The sequence below is a fragment of the Mchenga conophoros genome, linkage group LG3, assembly GCF_057382185.1.
Source record: "Mchenga conophoros isolate Kocher_MC1m ecotype Shallow Benthic linkage group LG3, M_conophoros_male_GT1.1, whole genome shotgun sequence".
Taxonomy (NCBI): domain Eukaryota; kingdom Metazoa; phylum Chordata; class Actinopteri; order Cichliformes; family Cichlidae; genus Mchenga; species Mchenga conophoros.
The window spans coordinates 47,681,231-47,701,587 of NC_140528.1; the positions used below are offsets into that span (position 1 = coordinate 47,681,231).

The 20,357-nt window shown below is 42.3% G+C and overlaps 1 pseudogene; it reads right to left on the bottom strand.

Annotated features, from left to right (window-relative positions):
- Positions 1 to 4,530: 4,530 nt before the first annotated feature.
- Positions 4,531 to 15,056, bottom strand: LOC146579082 (uncharacterized; annotated as a pseudogene).
- Positions 15,057 to 20,357: the final 5,301 nt, after the last annotated feature.

Below are 20,357 nucleotides of genomic sequence, written 5' to 3' on the forward strand. Positions count from 1 at the left end.
AGTTAATGCGAGACAAATCTAGCTGCTAATTAAAGATTTCTGGTTTCTTCAGAAAATAAAACATTGGTCCATATACCAGAAAGTCCCAAAAATCCATTGTGTCTCGAGTCTACAGATGTGTCCGTGTATTTCCGTGGTGCTGATGCTGTGCTGAGCGGAAAGCTCCTGAAGCTTTTGAAGTGTCGGAATGTGGAAAGCTAAAAATGTCCCTCTCACCAGTAGGCTAAGTTATTTTTAGCCAATTACAAGTTTAATCTAGTAGTTGGGGTTGTTAGCTAAGATACCGTCATTAAGACGAGGAACAACTAATGTGTCTATGCGAGCTGATTTGCCATTTATTTTTTGATGCACCTTCTCAGATTATTTCACTGCGTGTCGTGCCCAGGGCTGGACTGGGACAAAAAAACAGCCAGGGCTTGACTAGAGACCGGCTCACCAGGTATTAAAGCCATAAAGCCTTTGAATGAAAACAAACACTGTTGTGACAGTGATGTAAACTGTCTTGTTAGTATATGTATGATTTCTATACATTTTATGTCACATAAAAACGTTGGTTGTAAGCTTCAGATAATCACTTAATAACCGCCAGACATTTTAAACGAAAATAAGAAAGTATTTCTTTTTGTCCCTCTTTCCCTGCCCCACCTGGCCCCCTGGCAGAACTTTGCTAGACCCGCCCCTGCACAGTTACCAGCCGTCAGCTACATAGAAAAGGATCCTGGTGTTATTTGTCTCTCAGAAACAGTTCATAACTTCCCTCCAATTTATTCATGTCACCTAAAAGGTAAACCTGTTTCTCCATCACCTGTTCAGCTCTGATGATCCAGTAAGGATATCTCCTGGTTTCATCTTCATGTTTCCCCTCTCACCAGATAACCAAACAGACATAATGACCAGCACTTTTTACAGCTGTGGCTCCAGCAAACCTCAGCTGATAGTATAAAATAATATTAAATCAATTCTAACAACAGCTGATCAAGCTTAAACATGCTGCTGTTGTTTAGCGTGACATCTGGCGCAAATAGGGCAATAAACAAACGAGAGAGAAAAGCTGATCAGCTGATCATTGATCAATTTCATGATTAAAGTAACAACAGGAGAGGGAGGGGAGAGAATGAGAGAAGAAGAAGTGGCAGCTGTGCAGCGTAATGACAGAATAACTCCACATTTGTGTATTTTTCCATCCTAGCTAAAGTCCGGGACAAACTGCGTCCCTTCTCAGCTCAACACAAAATGCGTAATAATTTCTCTGAACGCGGGACGATTCCGTCTTTTTACGGGACGGTTGGCAACTCTACTAACTAACCTTATGAATGAAATAAAGTTCACTATCAGTAACACCATAGCACCAACCCAGCTGTATAGAAACTCTGTCATGCTAGCTAGTACGCAGCACAAATTATTGCAACTGACTGTAAAAAGTTAGCACAACGAAAATAAACTCCACCTAAACTTGGTTCATATCTGACCCAGATAGACTGCAGGTCATAACTTCTTACCTGAAGTCGGACCGGCGGCTGCCTCGGGTCTCTCCTCCTCCTGCCTCCCCTCTCCCTGATCCACCTGCTGGCCTCCACCACTTGCTAATGTTACTGAATCGGTGGAAGCTCCGCCATAGCCACCACCAAACAACTGAGTTATTTTTACACACCGGCCAGCATCTGGCCAATCCACCACCTTTCATTGTTTATACCATTACAAAAAAAAAAAAAAAAAAAAAAATTATTGTGCCACCGAGCAAATGCCTGGTATGCCCGATGGCTAGTCCAGCTGTGTGCAATATACTCACTCAAATGAGCAATCCTATTTATCCATATTGTATATTCTGTATCTACACTCAACAAAAATATAAACGCAACACCTTTGTTACTGCTCCCATTCCCCATGGGATGGACGTAGAGACCTAAAATTCATTCCAGATACACAATATAACCATCCCTCCCAAACAGTGGTCACAAATCAGTCCAAATGTGTGGTAGTGGGCACATCTGCTATATTGAGATAATCCATCCCACCTCACAGGTGTGCCACATCAGGATGCTGATCTGACACCATGAGTAGTGCACAGGTGTACCTCACACTGCCCACAACAAAAGGCCACTCTGGAATGTGCAGTTTTTTGCGCTATTGGGGGTCTGGGGACCCAGAACCGGTCAGTATCTAGTGTGACCACCATTTGCCTCATGCAGTGCAACACATCGTCGCATGGAGTCTATCAGATTGTCAATTGTGGCCTGTGGAATGTTGGTCCACTCCACTTCAATGGCTGTGCGAGGTTGTTGGATATTCGTGGGAACTGGTACACACTGTCGTATACGCCGGTCAAGCACATCCCGAACATGCTCAATGGGTGACATGTCCGGTGAGTATGCTGGCCATGCAAGAACTGGGACATTCTCAGCTGCCATCTGCCCTGAACAATGAGAACCATGATTCATCCGTGAAGCGCACACCTCTCCAACGTGCCAGACGCCATCGAATGTGAGCATTTGCCCACACAAGTCTGTTACGGCGACGAGCTGGAGTCAGGTCAAGACCCCGATGAGGACGATGGGCATGCAGTTGAGCGTCCCTGAGACGGTTTCTGACAGTTTGTGCAGAAATTGTTTGGTTGTGCAAACAAATTGTTCCAGCAGCTGTCTGGGTGGCTGGTCTCAGACGATCTTGGAGGTGAACCTGCTGGATGTGGAGGTCCTGGGCTGGTGTGGTTACACGAGGTCTGCGGTTGTGAGGCCGGTTGGATGTGCTGCCATATTCTCTGAAACGCCTGTGGAGACGGCTTATGGTTGAGAAATGAACATTCAATGCACGGGCGACAGATCTGGTTGACATTCCTGCTGTCAGCATGCCAATTGCACGCTCCCTCATTGCTTGTGGCATCTGTGGCATTTTGCTGTGAGACAAAACTGCACATTCCAGGGTGGCCTTTTGTTGTGGGCAGTGTGAGGTACACCTGTGCACTACTCATGGTGTCAGATCAACATCCTGATGTGGCACACCTGTGAGGTGGGATGGATTATCTCAATATAGCAGATGTGCCCACTACCACACATTTGGACTGATTTGTGACCACTGTTTGGGAGGGATGGTTATATTGTGTATCTGGAATGAATTTTAGGTCTCTACGTCCATCCCATGGGGAATGGGAGCAGTAACAAAGGTGTTGCGTTTATATTTTTGTTGAGTGTATATATGTGTATATGTGTATATATGGTGTATTTATGCTTATATCCTTACTCTCATTCCCCTTAATGTATCTGTAACATGCAACTTCTTTCGGTGCTTTGCTACTGGAAACTGAATTTCCCGGAGGAACGCACCCGAGGGATTAATAAAGTTTCATCGAATCTAATCTAATCTAATCTAATCTAAGCTATGGTCGTGCCATCAGTTAAACTGTTCAGGGTTGCCGACCCCTGAACAGGACCCTGAGAGCCTTCATCAGGAACTCAATGGGGATGTGGCGGACAACAGTGGAGGCCAACCTCAAGCCCATAGCACAAGTCGCCATCAAGTGCGAGATCTACCAAGGAGATGCTCTGTTCCCACTCCTGTTCTGCATAGGCCTGAACCCCCTCAGTGAGATAATTGACAAGACTGGCTAAGGAATGGAGCAGTTGTCAGCCACCTCCTGTACATGGATGACATCAAGCTGTATGCCAAGAGTGAACGAGACATTGATTCACTGATCCACACCGCCAGGCTATACAGCAATGATATCGGAATGTTGTTCAGACTGGAGAAGTGTAGTCGGATGATAACAAAGAGAGGGAAGGTAGTCAGAACTGAGGGGATCAAACTACCAGAAGGCAACATTGCAGACATAGAGAACAACTACAAGTACCTGGGGATCCCGCAGGCGAATGGAAACCACGAGGAGGCCGCTAGGAAAGCTGCAACCACCAAGTACCTGCAGAGGGTCAGGCAAGTCCTGAGGAGTCAGCTGAACGGTAAGAACAAGATCCGGGCTATCAACACCTATGCCCTGCCCGTGATCAGGTACCCTGCTGGGGTAGTAGGCAAAAGGAAGAGATAGAAACCACTGACATCAAGGCAAGAAAGCTCCTTACCATGCATGGAGGGTTTCACGCCAAGTCCAGCATCCTGAGGCTGTACGCTAAGCGGAAGGAGTGAGTGTCAGCACCACAGTCCAGGATGAGACAAGGAACATCAACGAATACATCACAAAGATGGTCCCAACTGACCGAGTGCTCAGTGAATACCTCAGGCAGCAGAAACCCAAGAAAGTGGAGGAAGGCAAGGAACCATCATGGAAGGACAGGCCCCTGCACGTTATGTACCACCGGCAGATAGAGGAGGTGGCTGATATCCAGAAATCCTACCAAATCAAAACAAATAAAAAGCATGATTTAAAATTGATTAAAACAAGCAAACAAACTAACTAACTAATTAACAAACAAACAAACAAAACAGTATATAAAATCAAAACAGATAAAATCAGAAATAGATAAAATCAGTAGTTAAAATGTTAGTTTTGAAATTTAAGCTTAAAAGTGTGGATTTGGTGCTTTATTCAAATGCAGCTGAGAACAGGTGAGTCTTCAAACTGGATTTAAATAAACTGAGTGTTTCAGCTGATCTGAGGCTTTCTGGGAGTTTGTTCCAGATATAAGGAGCATAAAAGCTGAATGCAGCTTCTCCGTGTCTGGTTCTGACTCTGGGAACTGCTAAAAAAATGGATCCAGATGACCTGAGGAATCTGGAAGGTTCATACTGGGTCAGGAGGTCACTGATGTATTTTGGTCCTAAACCATTCAGAGCTTTATAGACCAGCATCAGAACTTTAAAGTCTATCCTCTGACGGACAGGCAGCCAGTGTAAAGACCTCAGAGCTGGACTGATGTGGTCCACTTTTTTGGTCTTAGTGAGGACTCGAGCAGCAGAGTTCTGAATGACCTGTAGTTGTCTGACTGATTTTTTTAGGTAGACCTTGTGGAGCAGGGAAATTATTTTACTGCTATTGTTAAAAATCATTATTACCAGCATAATATAATCTGCAATATGATCATTGCTCTAACAATGTAACAGATAGCTTTAAGATGGCCTTAAGATGTTTATGCATACACGTTATTATATTAACTTTGTATTTCAGGTGCAGTTATAACTATTTTATACATATTGCATATTTGTGCTTATTTGAGTTGATGTTCAGGTTCATTAATGGTCTAAAGCTTCACCTAGTGAGAGTGTCTAGATGATCCATGCTGAGGGAAAACTAGAACATAGAAGGAATTGCAGTACATGCTTACACAACAGTTCATTTTAATATCTTTTATATGTTCATATTCTTGTATTAAGCTTTTAGTAGGGGTTCTTGATTAAAACATTTATTTAGTAGATGACATATCTAAAGTTTCAGTTCGGTTATTACATATCTGAGGGTGGTTTCTGTCTCTCTGTCTAGAGGTCAGGAGCGAGTCGCGAGGTGAAACAGGGTGCAATTGTGGTTAGCACATACACACACACACACTCAGTTAGAGGAAATCATTTATAGGGGAAAGTTTAATTATGTTTTGCTGGGGTTGCAAAGAGCAGTTTGTAGCAGAACTGCTGCTGAGGTGCCAAGATGATAAGCGAGCATCCGGCAGTGACAGGAAGCACCTGTTATGAAGATAGAAGACAATTGTTCTTTTAAATTGTGTCAAAAGTCGTTGTGGTTTTGATATTGACGTATGCATATATCCTGTCTGTGACGCATGAAGGGGGCGTCAGTAAATCAAACCCTGACGGTATAAAATATCTGTTTATGCTTTGATTAAGTTGAAGATCAATTGCTGTCTGTAGCGATCTTCCCACGTGTGTATTAAAATCATTGTTTGACCAAGAGCTTCTGGACCAAGGGTGGTTTGTACTCTCCTTCCTCAATTTTGAACCTTAACATTTGGGGGCTCGTCCGGTGGTTGAGGAGGGAGAGAATTGGAGGTGTAGATGGAGAAATTTGGTCTTAGGTGGTCTGACGGGCAGACATGAATTCCAGTGGTCGAAGTGAGTGGGCATAAGCCGGCTTATCCAAAGGTAAGGCACTACCTGTTGAATTATTTCCAAAGTGTGCCAAATTGGACATGATAAAATTTAAGTCTACTCACTGAAATTACTGGTGGAGGTCTGTTTTGATTTTGATGGAAAATCTCATGAGTTGAAGCAGTTAAAGTCTGCTAAAGCAGTTAGAGTCTGCCAAGAAAAAGTTGAAGCAGTTAAAGTCTGCTAAAGCAGTTAGAGTCTGCCAAGAAAAAGTTGAAGCAGTTAAAGTCTGCTAAAGCAGTTAGAGTCTGCTAGGAAAAGTTTAAATACTGGGTTGAAGTCCCAAAGAAATTGAGTTAGAGTCTCAAGTAGTTTGGTAGGGAATTTGGTCATTTTGTGGGTTAAAGTCCCGGTTGGTCATTAGGTCAGACCTTTGTTGGTCATTTTGTGGGTTAGAGTCCCCATTGTCCATCAGGGTAGATCTGCCTCAGTCATACACTTGTTTTGGGTGTTGATTGTTGTTTCAAAGTATTATAAATTATTCTAGAACGGCAGTTAGAGTCTGCTAGGAAGCGCAGAGCCCGGAGGTTATGCTCCCTCCTTGTTGTGGACGCGCGACATTGACCTGTCGGCGAACAGGGTTAGTTCAGTTTGGCTTAACTGTGGGGTACAGGGCATCCTGGAATGAAGCTAGGAGTTAGAGTCTCCTTACCGTTTGGAACGGTAGTCTGCGCTTTTTTGGTCAGGAGAAGTTGGACTTCGGGCGTGTAACTTTAACTTAAAACTTCGGGGTAAGCCTTGGCTGGGAAACGCCAAAAAATAGAGCTTCAGGCAAAGTTTGGGTTGGTTGACGCTTTTAAATTGAGTTGTTAGGGACTTTAGAGATGAGGCCAGAAACTGTTGGACAGATACTGGTTAATTGATTACAAAAAAGTTGGACTTTTTCGGTGGGACTGTTAACTTAAATTTGTCGAAATTGTGTAGGCGCTAAAGCTGACAGATCTGGCAGTAGTTGTAAATATAAGACGTCTTTGTAATATAAAGTGAGAGGAGGCTGTGTGTCGAGTCAGTAATGCACTGACTGTCTGCTGCTATTTTTAGACGGTGTGTGTGAGTGTGAAAATGCAAATGAGTAAGTAGTGAACTGTTTAAACCACAGTTGGTTTTACAAATACTGCTGCAAACATTGTTGAGTGTGTGTTTAAGATGCCATTTATGTTTATTAGAGGACTATAAATAAAGTTTTGAGTTGCCGTAGTGGATGTATAGTAATTGACTGAGTTTGGATGTAGATATATAAATATATTGAGTGCACTGTATATACTTAAGACTAACACATTACTTTCAGTAGTAACTTTTCTCCAGCATTAGTTGCTGGTGTGGTTTATTTTTTCAATTTCTTGTGTGTGCGGTGAGAATTAATGGAGGTTTCAATTTTTCGTTTGTTTGTTTTTGACTTGCTCTTTCTGATTATGACAAGCATGTCTAAAATACTCTTAGGAAAGTGTGTTTTGAGTTATATTCCTCAACTCTGGTCACAGTTTAAGTGTGAATGCGGTGACTAGAAGGTTTTGAATGAGGAATAAAGGTGTGAGAGGTATTTCTTTGGTGATGTAAAGTAGGATGTTTTAAAGTTTGAAAGTGTTTTTAATTTGAGAGAGGCATGAGTGATGTTATAAGAGTTTGAGTTTCTTTTTCTTTCAGTTCAAGAACGCATAAGTACATACACTTGGTACACCCGTTTACTCTTTGACTTTATTAAAACAGACGGTGTATTTGAGTCTGAATTTCAGTAATTGTATGTTGATATGGTAATTTAGTTTATGTTAGGTGAAGGAGATGTCCATCTCTGCGTCTTGCAGGATTGAAAGTGAGCACGTTGAAGGTTGTGATGTGAATGCTGTGAGTACTCGATTTGAATGATTCTGTGTGATTTGAACAAAATAATAAATAACTAATAATAATAACTCATAGGCGAGTGTGTGAACAGAGGAAGTCTGCAGAGTGTGTGTGCGTGAAATAAGGGTGTATTGTTTTTACATCAAGATTTAGTAGAACTAAAGTAGAACGTTACAAACAAACAGATAAAAAAGTAAAATGCAGAGAGAAAATAACTGACAATTACATTAATGAATAGAAAACACACATACACAAAGTGCCATATGTGAAATTATTCTAGGAAGGAATCAGAAGTGAGATAGTTTAATATAAGATGCAATGAAGGAAGCAGCTTACACTCCTTTAATTTCCAGAGCCAGTGTGTTCCCTCCCCTGCCCACTTGGGCCCCGTATCAGGCGAGTATGGAAGGCTGGATAGCCCATGACGGGTAAGATCCCACCTCGAAACCCTGGGACAACCTAAGGCAGGCACAGTCACGATTACTCGGCCTCACTCAGTCCCTGTGAGCTCAGACTCACTGGTGAGATGAAGTGAAGAAGACGGGACCTCAAGGGTAAAGCCGCTGGGCTAAGGCGGAGGGGGTAAGTGGCAAGTGGAGCCCTAACTTCTGGCTGAGGACAAGGAATGTTGTTATTTAAGGGGAAATCAAAATGAGGGTTAGTAAATTTGGGAAAGAAACTGACGGCTTAAGTGGAGAATTATGAAGGAGTCTGACACACTGCAAAAGCAACATATGCAAATTCACATACACAAACAGAAAATGCATTAACCTTATAAAGACAAGACAAGCCCATGATGATTATTTGTATAGACACTGATTAAACCTGGCTTAGAACACAAAGATACGCAATGAAGATCAGCTTGCTACTTGTATGAGTGGTAGAATGGTGTGAATGGTTAGTAGAATACACTTGAGTTGGAAGCTGAGGAATAACTCAAAGAAGTTATATGACGAAGGGAGTGAGTGATGAAAACAAACGGTGATTAAAGTAGTTTTAAAAGAGTGACTTAGGAGTGCTCTCTCGTACTGAGTGATCAAGTAGTGATCACTGTAGAAAGAAATAAAATGATTTAATGAGTTGGTAATGTTTAAACATATGTTTCTGTTGTTACAGCAACTCATTGAGAGATGACTCAGTATGCAAATTAGTTGGAGTGAGTGGTGACGAAGGAACTTCCTGTGTGTGTGTGTGTGTGTGTGTGTGACTGAGGAAGTGGCTTTCAGAAGAGGAAGCATAGCAGAGAGAAGAGAAGTGCAGATTGGGGAAGGAAATTTATAGTTTAGTGATATGTTGTTGTAAGGGGGGTTATGTTTTATGATGAATTGAAGTATGTTAAAGTGCATAAAGGGGGTGATTTTTGTGGGCAAATTGTGTGGTTTTAACGAGACTTTCGGTGTATTGAGGAGGTGAAATTATGTGGTGGCAAAACTTGTGTGTTTAAGGGTGTTGAGGTTGTTGGGGTAATGGGTTGAGTCTGTCAGTGAGGTTCGGGTTGTTGTTGTTTTTGTTTTTAATAGAGGGAGTTTTAGGAAACATGGACATGTCTGGGAGGAGCCCATTATTTTGTAACAGTGCACTTAAAGAAAACCTGTCCGGTGATTTGGTTTTGTGTTTTTATGAGCTAATAATCAGCTCTATTTTTTCTCATTTTTGTTTTAAGCAAGGTTAAAGGATTAAAGTGAACTGAATCCTGTTTAGAAGATACAATGCCAGTGTTTTAAAGCTGTGTACAAATCTTAGAGGGAAATTGTGGGACACGTTGACAAAAAGATATCCTTTGGGGAAAATTAGTGAGGGTTGAAGGAGGAGAACAGGTTTGATTTCTTTTGATTTCTAGAAGTAGTGGTTATAATGTAGGCTTACACAGACAGATATTACACAGAAACACACATGACAGTATTGATTCCAGGCAAAAGGCCTTAAATTCATTTAGCTTTTAACTGAACTTAAAGAAGGACCAAAGAGGAAGGAAAGCATATATTTTGGTTAAGTCTAATAAACTAGAATTAGAAGGTATTGTTACATTAAAAGGAGCAAATGAAATAAAAAGGCTATACCAAAACGGGTTATAACATAGGAAATGTGAGGTTAAAATGAAGTTAGTGTTAACACACAGGAGTTGTTTCAAGGCAGCATTTAGCTATGATGAAATGTATGCAGGAGTAATTGCTTATATGCTTAAACTTAATTGATTAAAGTGGTTGTTTTCTTTTGGAGCTTTTAGTAGAATAGGCGCTTATAATGATTTTCTTGTTAAAAAGGTGACTTAAGATTAGAGTGAAGGCACTTGCAACAGAGACAGTGTGTACAGGATGTTGATGATCAGATAAGGGAAAATAGAGCAAGCAACCGGACGTGAAAGCAGCGCTTAAAGAGTTTCAAAGTGATGAGTAACGTTGAAGAATATATATAAATACAAGTCAATAAGTTAAGAAGATAATTAGGATCAGGCTTTTGATTAAAGAGTCCCAGATAGGATAAGTTAGGGAGGTGCAGGAAAAGGTGTTTTGTTTCCTTTGCAGAAGATCTCGACGACCACAGGGAGGTCCGAGGCCATAAGAGAGGGACCGAGAAAACCTAAGCTTACACATGGAGTGTTCTCGAATGGGAGCTGGTTGAGCCAGAGGACGGCTAGAGAGGGACAGAGCGAGGACACAATGTATTGCGACCTCTGGTGTTCCAGAGGTCGAGAGAGGGAGTGTGGAGCAGGGAAATTATTTTACTGCTATTGTTAAAAATCATTATTACCAGCATAATATAATCTGCAATATGATCATTGCTCTAACAATGTAACAGATAGCTTTAAGATGGCCTTAAGATGTTTATGCATACAAGTTATTATATTAACTTTGTATTTCAGGTGCAGTTATAACTATTTTATACATATTGCATATTTGTGCTTATTTGAGTTGATGTTCAGGTTCATTAATGGTCTAAAGCTTCACCTAGTGAGAGTGTCTAGATGATCCATGCTGAGGGAAAACTAGAACATAGAAGGAATTGCAGTACATGCTTACACAACAGTTCATTTTAATATCTTTTATATGTTCATATTCTTGTATTAAGCTTTTAGTAGGGGTTCTTGATTAAAACATTTATTTAGTAGATGACATATCTAAAGTTTCAGTTCGGTTATTACATATCTGAGGGTGGTTTCTGTCTCTCTGTCTAGAGGTCAGGAGCGAGTCGCGAGGTGAAACAGGGTGCAATTGTGGTTAGCACATACACACACACACACTCAGTTAGAGGAAATCATTTATAGGGGAAAGTTTAATTATGTTTTGCTGGGGTTGCAAAGAGCAGTTTGTAGCAGAACTGCTGCTGAGGTGCCAAGATGATAAGCGAGCATCCGGCAGTGACAGGAAGCACCTGTTATGAAGATAGAAGACAATTGTTCTTTTAAATTGTGTCAAAAGTCGTTGTGGTTTTGATATTGACGTATGTATATATCCTGTCTGTGACGCATGAAGGGGGCGTCAGTAAATCAAACCCTGACGGTATAAAATATCTGTTTATGCTTTGATTAAGTTGAAGATCAATTGCTGTCTGTAGCGATCTTCCCACGTGTGTATTAAAATCATTGTTTGACCCAGAGCTTCTGGACCAAGGGTGGTTTGTACTCTCCTTCCTCAATTTTGAACCTTAACAACCTGTAAAGATGCTGTTACAGTAATCAAGCCTACTAAAGATGAATGCATGGACTAGTTTTTCCAGGTCCTGTTGAGACATCAGATCTTTATCCTTGATATATTCTTGAGGTGATAGTAAGCTGATTTTGTTATTGTCTTAATGTGTTTTTCTAAGTTTAGCTCTGCATCCATCACTACACCCAAATTTCTCGCCTGGTTTGTGGTTTTCACGTGTATAATAATAATAATAATAATAATAATAATACATTTTATTTAAATAGCGCCTTTCAAAGCACCCAAGGACACTGTACAACAGATAAAAACTGGAAATATACACAATAATAAAAATAGAAGATAAAAGTTAAAGCATACAGAAATTTAAGGATAGGCAATTTTAAACAGATGAGTTTTGAGGGTGGACTTAAAAAGAGAGAATGAACTAATATTTCTGAGGTCCGGGGGTAGGGAATTCCAAAGTCGAGGGGCAGAGCAGCTAAAAGCCCTCCCTCCCATTGTGATCAGACGAGCAGAGGGAACAGAGAGAGAAAGAGAAGATGAAGATCTGAGGCAGCGGGATGGGAGCTTCATCTGTAATAAGTCAGAGAGGTACGGTGGAGAGAGAGAATGAATAGCCTTGAATGTATACAGAATTATTTTAAAATGGATGCGAAATTTAACCGGGAGCCAGTGAAGTTGCTTCAGGATTGGGGAGATGTGGTGGGTAGAAGAAGTCCTAGTAATAATACGGGCAGCAGCGTTCTGGACACGTTGGAGCTTGTTGATAGATTTTTGTGTAAGGCCAAATAATAATGAGTTGCAGTAGTCAATTCTAGAGATAACAAGATTATGGATGAGAATGGCAGTGGCGTGAGGTGTGAGGAAGGGGCGGAGGCGATTAATGTTACGGAGTTGGAAATATGCTGCACGTGTAATATTATTGATATGTGAGTTAAAGGATAATGTGCTATCGAGAATGACACCCAAGCTTTTCACAGAGGGAGAGATAGGGACCAGCGAGTTATTGATGGTGAGAGAGAAATTGTTAATTCTGGATAGCAGTCGTTTAGTGCCAACCAGAAGAAGTTCCGATTTATTGCTGTTGAGTTTAAGGAAATTGGAGGAGAACCAAGAATTAAGTTCAGCTAGACAGAGGATGAGGGAGGGTGGAGGAAGAGTAGAGTCAGGTTTGGTAGAGAGATAGAGCTGGGTGTCATCGGCGTAGCAGTGGAACTGAATATTATATTTACGAAAAATATGTCCGAGTGGAAGAAGGTAGATGATGAAAAGAAGGGGCCCGAGGACAGATCCCTGGGGCACCCCAGTGGATAGAGGGGAAAGCTGAGAAGTGAAGGATTTTAATTGAATGAACTGAGTGCGGTCAGATAGGTATGATTTAAACCAGGCTAGTGGAGTGTGAGAGAGACCAATAGAAGCTAATCTGCTAAGGAGAATGGGATGAGAGATGGTGTCAAAAGCTGCACTCAGATCAAGAAGGATAAGGATGGAGAGGAGACCAGAATCAGCTGCTATAAGAAGGTCGTTTGTTATTTTTATAAGAGCAGTTTCAGTGCTATGTAGAGGACGAAAGCCAGACTGGAACTGTTCGTAAAGGTTATTATCAGTTAGGTGAAGATGGACTTGTGAAGCAACTATTTTTTCAAGGATTTTTGAGAGAAATGGTAGATTGGAGATAGGACGAAAATTATTAAAGTTGTTGGGATCTAGACCAGTTTTTTTCAGAATTGGGGTAATAGCAGCAACTTTGAAGGAAGCAGGAACAGTTCCAGTGGTGAGTGAAGAGTGAATAATAGCAGATATGAGGGGAAGGAGAGGGAGTAAGCAGGCTTTGACGAGGACAGTGGGGATAGGATCAAGCTGGCAGGTAGAAGGCTTTGATTTATGGATGAGATCAGCAATATCAGCTAAGGATGGAAGTTGAAAAACAGAGAGGAAGTGAGAAGGGGGAGAAGTTAGGACAGAGAAGCTACATTGAGCATTAGGGTCCAGGTCTAAGTGTATTTTGTGAATTTTATCAATAAAGAATAGCATTAGAGCATCACAGAAGTTAGATGAATAGAGATGAGCAGGCAGAGAATCAGGTGGCCTGTTAAAAGAGTTGAATAGTGAGAAAAGGGTCTTGGTAGAGTTCTCACTTGAGCAGACAATGGCAGAGTAATAAGCAGATTTGGTTTGACTAATACATTCCTGGTAAAACAGAACGTGGTTATTAAACATATCCTTATGAATAGTAAGGCCAGTTTTCTTATAGAGACGTTCAAGCTGTCGGCCTTTAGCTTTCAGTAGTCGGAGTTCAGGGGTGTACCAGGGTGCAGAGCGAGAAAAAAGTACAGTTCTGGTTTTTTGTGGAGCCAGGGAATTTAAAATACTACTAAGGCTATGATTATAAAAAAGTACCAGGTCCTCTTGAGTAGCTAAGTTGTTAGAAGACAAGCAGCTAGAGAGAGCAGAGGAAAGGATATCAAGATTTATATTCTTGATATTCCGGAAAGAGATAATACGGGGATTGTTAATTACAGAGAGGGTCATGTGAACATTAAAGGAGAGAAGTAGATGGTCCGAAATTAGCAGTTCGTCAGCTGTACAGATGGAGGGGGTAAGTCCAGAACAGCAGACTAGGTCCAAAGTGTGGCCCTTAGTGTGGGTAGGGAAGTTTATGTATTGTTTAAGGCTGAAGCTATCAAGGCAGGATAGAAGGTCCTTGGTAAGAGGATGGTCGCAGTTATCCACGTGGACGTTAAAGTCACCCAGCAATATTATATTAGGGGAGACAGTAGCTAGATTGGTCAGCAGATCGGCAAAGTCACTGATAAAAACAGAATTAAATTTTGGGGGGCGGTAGATGACAGCTATTACAGTTGGGGTAGGTCCTGAAAGTTGACAAACAACAGATTCAAAGGAGCTGTACGTAGGGGCGGACAGCGGCGAGACTTTCCAGTTCTCGCGATAGATTATCGCGAGGCCACCACCACGGCCGGACTCGCGAGGTTGGCAGGTGTAAACAAACCCCGGGGGGGTGGAGTCGTTGAGTTGCGAAAAGTCATTGGGCTGTTGCCATGTCTCAGTCAAGCAGAAAAAGTCAAACTTACGGTCTGTTAGGAGATCCTGGATGAGATGTCCTTTGTTCGTAAGCGAACGGATGTTAAGCAGGCCGAAGTTGACAGAAATACTGCCGGACTGGATGAGAGTGTTAGCCGACCTAGGCAGGTCAGTCAGAACATTGTGGTCAATAGACCTGCAGGGGTTCCGTTGAGAGCGACCAGAGGTGGACCAGAAGGACTGAATTGGTTTGGAATTATCCTGATGGAAATACCGACGGGAGCCTCGATGTACGTACTTTCGACGAGGGAGGAAGGCAATGTCCGTGTGGAAATGAAGAGCAGCCAACGGCGGAGCGGCTAAAGAGAAGCGGAGCCGGAGGAGCTCATCAGCTGTATATTGATGAAGTCCAGAGCCGAGTCGGTAGATCGATGACATAAGGATCCAGACCCACACTGAGAGTACATAGATCCTGAAAGGCCACATCATGGACAGGAACAGCCGGGTAGGGACACCGGTGGGCCTTAGAAACAGGAGTAGGACAGAAGTCCAGTAGCGTTAACGTTAGCGATAGTGGTGAGTGGCGGCCGGTGAGTAGCGGCAGCCAGTCGCGCCAGCGTTCACTCAACCGGAAGTAGTTTACTTTACTCTTGCTTGTATAGATTGAAGTTCTCTGGTGACCTGTAATCGTTTTTCTTTGGCGCCAAAGACTATTACCTCAGTTTTGTTTTTGTTTAGCTGGAGAAAATTGTGGCACAACCAGACATTAATTTCCTCAATGCATTTACCAAGAGACTGTACAGGGCCTCGGTCTCCTGGTGACATTGTGATATATATTTGTGTGTCATCTGCATAGCTGTGGTAGTTTATTTTGTTGTTCTTTATAATCTGTGCCAGTGGGAGCATATAAATGTTAAACAGAGGGGGTCCCAAGATGGAACCTTGGGGAACTCCACATGTGATACTTGTCTGCTCAGATGTGAAGTTACCTATTGATACAAAGTATTTCCTGTTTTCTAAGTATGTTTTGAACCAGTTTAGTACAGTTCCTGAAAGACCTGCCCAGTTCTCCAGTCGTTTGAGTAATATGTTGTGGTCAACTGTGTCAAATGCTGCACTGAGATCCAGTAAAACTAAGACTGACATTTCTCCACTGTCTGTATTCAGACATATGTCATTAAACACTTTGGTCAGAGCAGTTTCAGTGCTGTGGTTCTGTCTAAAACCTGACTGGAAGGCATCATAGCAGTTATTCTGTTTTAAGAAGTAATTGAGCTGTTGAGAAACAGCTTTTTCAATGATCTTACTTAAAAATGGGAGATTTGAGATCGGCATGTAGTTGTTCATTTGTGTCTTGTCAAGATTGTCCTTTTTCAGTATAGGTTTTATTACAGCAGTTTTTAGTGGTTCCGGAAACACACCTGACATTAAAGAAAAGTTGACGATCTGTAACAGGTCTGACTCTAAAGTCTTTGAGACCTTTTTGAAAAAACTTGTTTGCAGTACATCTAAACAGGAAGAGGAGTTCAGTTGACCTAAGATGTCCTCCAGGTGTTTGCTGTTAATAGGGTGAAACTGTTTCATGGTGTTTAAACAGTTTTTCGGTGGACACAGTACATATTCTGGATCTGCTGTTGATGTACCAATTGCTTGTCTAATCTTTTGGATTTTTTCTGTGAAGAATTTGGCAAAGTCATTGCAGGCCATGGTCGAATGAAGTTCGGCTGCCACTGACACAGGAGGGTTTGTTAGCCTGTCAACTGTAGAAAATAAGACCCGAGCATTATGGCTGTTTTTAGTGATGATGTCAGAGAAGTAGGACCTTCTTGTACTCCTCAGTTGTAAATTATAATTGTGAAGTTTCTCTTTATAAATGTCATAATGAACCTGGAGGTTTGTTTTTCTCCATCTGCGTTCAGCATTCCTACACTCTCTTTTTTCATTTTTCATTAGTGTGGAGTTTCTCCATGGAGACTTTTTCCTTCCAGAGATAACCTTCACCTTAATGGGAGCAATAGTGTCCATTACATTTAACATTTTTGCATTGAAGCTATTGACGAGCTCATTGACTGAACCTCTGGACAGGTCAGGTGTTAATGGGAAGACCTGGTTAAAGATCTCACTACTGTGTTCAGTTATACACCGTTTTGTGATGACTGCTGTTGATATATTTGTGTGGGCTGAGATTTTACTTTCAAAGAAAACACAGTAATGATCAGACAGGCCCACATCAGACACAGTAACCTTTGAAATGCTCAGGCTCTTGGAGATCAGTAGGTCAAGAGTGTGTCCTCTATTATGTGTGGCCTCTGTTACATGCTGAGTCAGCCCAAAGTTGCCCAGAGTATTACTCAGGTCTTTAGTCCCTTTGTCCTGAGGGTTGTCCACATGGATGTTAAAATCCCCAACAATAATTACACAGTCGAAATCAACACAGATCACAGACAGCAGTTCACTGAGGTCATTAAAAAAAGTCTGTGCAGTATTTGGGAGGCCTGTAAACATTAAGAAACACAACTTTGGATGGGGCCTTCAGCTGTAAAGCCACATATTCAAAAGACTGAAAACTTCCAGGAGATAGCTGCTTACATTGAAATGATTCATTAAATAAGACAGCAACCCCTCCTCCTCTCCTGCTCACCCTGGCCTCACTGATAAAACTGTAGTTAGGAGGGGTCGTCTCGATGAGAACAGCTCCACTGTTACTTTGGTCCAACCAAGTTTCAGTTAAAAACATAAAATCAAGGCAGTGCTCAGTGATTAAATCATTAATTAAAAATGTTTTCCCAGCTAAAGATCTAACATTTAATAAAGCCAACTTAAGTGTTTTAGAGGCATTACTTGTCCCCTTGTGTTTGGGAGCAGTCTGTGGCACACAAGGTATGTTTACTATGTTTAAAGATCTTTTAGAGTGCAGCTCTCTGTGTTTTGACCAGGCCACATGTCTCCTTCTGTCACCTAAAAGTACAGAGATTTTAAAACCTTCTAGTAAACAGGGTTACAGCTTCTCCTGGGAAAAGTCACCACTGCCATAATCCTCGCAGCCCGGACCCTCCACACATCACACATCAGACTGCGGAGACAGGGCATGAAGGTGGTAAGGAGGAACTAAGGGGGGCGAGGCTGGGCAATGTGACTTCAATTGCTCTGTTGAGGGTGGGGCTCGATGGCGAACTTTTGGCTGCTCTGGTGGGGGGTTTATGGGGGACAAAAAGGGATTGGGCTGGGGGGTAGATCTGAGCCCAGCATTGACCCGCTCCATCATCTCCTCAGTGAATTTCAGGTGTGGGGAGGAGGGAGAAAGGGAGGGGGAGGAGGGTGATGGGGGTGATGGCCTGTCAGGGGTTTGGTGGACTGGGGAAGATCGTGGTCCCTGGTCCTGGTCGTTGGTGTTGTTGAGAGAGTTGGAGGCAAATAGGGACCCCTCTTCTTGCCTCAGATGTCTCTCCTTTCTCAGGCTCTTCCCGGGTGGGGGCAGATGGAGCTCCTCCTCAAGGTTTCTGCTGGGCTTTGTCTGTTCTTGGAGTACTGTTTGTTCATCTTTATGAGATAACTCCTCGTTTATGTCAGCCTTGGCACCAAGCACAGATGGATGACGTATGGAATAAAACAAGTTGGAGGTGAACAGTTTCACCCCTGACTTGTTAAAATTAAATCCATTTGCTTTAAACAGATGCCTGCGTTCCCAAAAAATATTAAAGTTGTTGATAAAAATGCACTGAGTGGTCAGTACATGCTGATATAAGCCATTTATTCAGTGTAAACAACCTGCTGAATCTCTCGTCTCCTCCTCTGACCGGCGGTACAGGTCCACTGATGAATACAGCTGCATTCAGAGAGTTTACAGTATTTAATAATCCAGTAAAGTCCCGTTTCAGAACCTCTGACTGTTGTTTGGACACATCGTTTGACCCTGTATGCAGAACAATGTTTGTCACAGTTGGATATTCATCTGCAATTTGAAGAATTCTCTCCTTCAGGTTGTTGACCATATCGTTAGGAAAGCAGAGGACTTTAGTGTTCTTACCGCACATCCTTTGTACATCCTTTACGGCAGAGTCACCCACAATCAGAGTTTCAGGCCTAGCCTTTAGCTTTCCTGTGGCCTTTTACTTTTCAAAAGATTTTCAGACCTTACTTCGCTACTTTTAGATGGATGGTTGTCCAATATAGATCCAGGGTCCTTTGATAGTGGAGCAAATCTGTTCTGCAGTTTCACATTCAGTTGTTTTGGAGGTTTGTTGTCAACCTTCCTATTCACGGTTGTCCAGTCCTGTTTTCTCTCGTATACAGGGGTAGAAGAGCTTCTCTGTCTCGTAGGAAGTGAAGGTCAGTCGGTTTCAGAGATTTCAGCTCGCTGTGCCCTGCCTGTGATACGTCCTCCCCCTTCCAGGGGACATAATTTATGTCTTGGTTTTGCACCAAGACAGTCCAAGGGGGGATTATCGCTTGAGGATTTATAATAGTGCACAAAGTCTACTTTCTTGGTCATGTTATCTGTGCTCCTTAGCTGTGTACTAGCTTGCTCATTGCCATTGTTTTGAATCAAAGGCAAGGTTGTTTCATTTCCACACAGTCCATTTACCTCCACATTTACTTCTAAGCGATGAATTTTTGTCTCCAGTACTGCAATCTTCTGCAGGAGGCTGTGGTAGTCATCTGTGGAGAGGGAAGGCATCTTGTTGGTCTCCAGTAAGCACAAGATCCATTGAGGCTGGGGTCTATCACACCAGGCTCTATCACACCAGGCAAGACCCCAGGTGCAGGTTGTGTAAAGATGCCCCAGAGACAATCCAGCACATAACAGCAGGGTGCAAGATGCTAGCAGGCAAGGCATACATGGAACGCCATAACCAAGTGACCGGCATAGTGTACAGGAACATCTGTGCCGAGTATAACCTGGAAGTCCCGAGGTCAAAATGGGAGATGCCCCCAAGGGTGGTGGAGAATGACCGGGCTAAGATCCTGTGGGACTTCCAGATACAGACGGACAAAATGGTGGTAGCTAACCAACCGGACATAGTGGTGGTAGACAAACAGAAGAAGACGGCCGTAGTGATCGATGTAGCGGTTCCGAATGACAGCAATATCAGGAAGAAGGAACACGAGAAGCTGGAGAAATATCAAGGGCTCAGAGAAGAACTCGAGAGGATGTGGAGGGTGAAGGTAACGGTGGTCCCCGTGGTAATCGGAGCACTAGGTGCGGTGACTCCCAAGCTAGGCGAGTGGCTCCAGCAGATCCCGGGAATAACATCGGAGATCTCTGTCCAGAAGAGCGCAGTCCTGGGAACAGCTAAGATACTGCGCAGGACCCTCAAGCTCCCAGGCCTCTGGTAGAGGACCCGAGCTTGAAGGATAAACCGCCCGCAGGGGCGTGCTGGGTGTTTTATACATACATGTATCACTTAAGATTATATATTTATTCATTTATTATTATTATTTATTTTCTTAAATATTATGGATACTCAAAAAACAACAACAACACAAGTTAACAAAAAATAATTTTACATAAATTTGCTTTTATTAAAAGAACGCACATTTTTTGCATTAAATTTATTCCCCCATCTTCATAATTTTACATAAGATTCACCTTGTGTTCACAGTACCACCATCTTTACCATAAAAGGATATTGTGTTGATGGCTCACATTACATTAACATAGCATTTGTCACACTGTCTTGCCACAGAAGCCACAGTGAGCATGTTTAAGAACTGCAACAGTGTACTCATGTCTACAATTAGGCAGAGCAAATAGACCTGGGCTTCACTAATAATATTTATTAACAC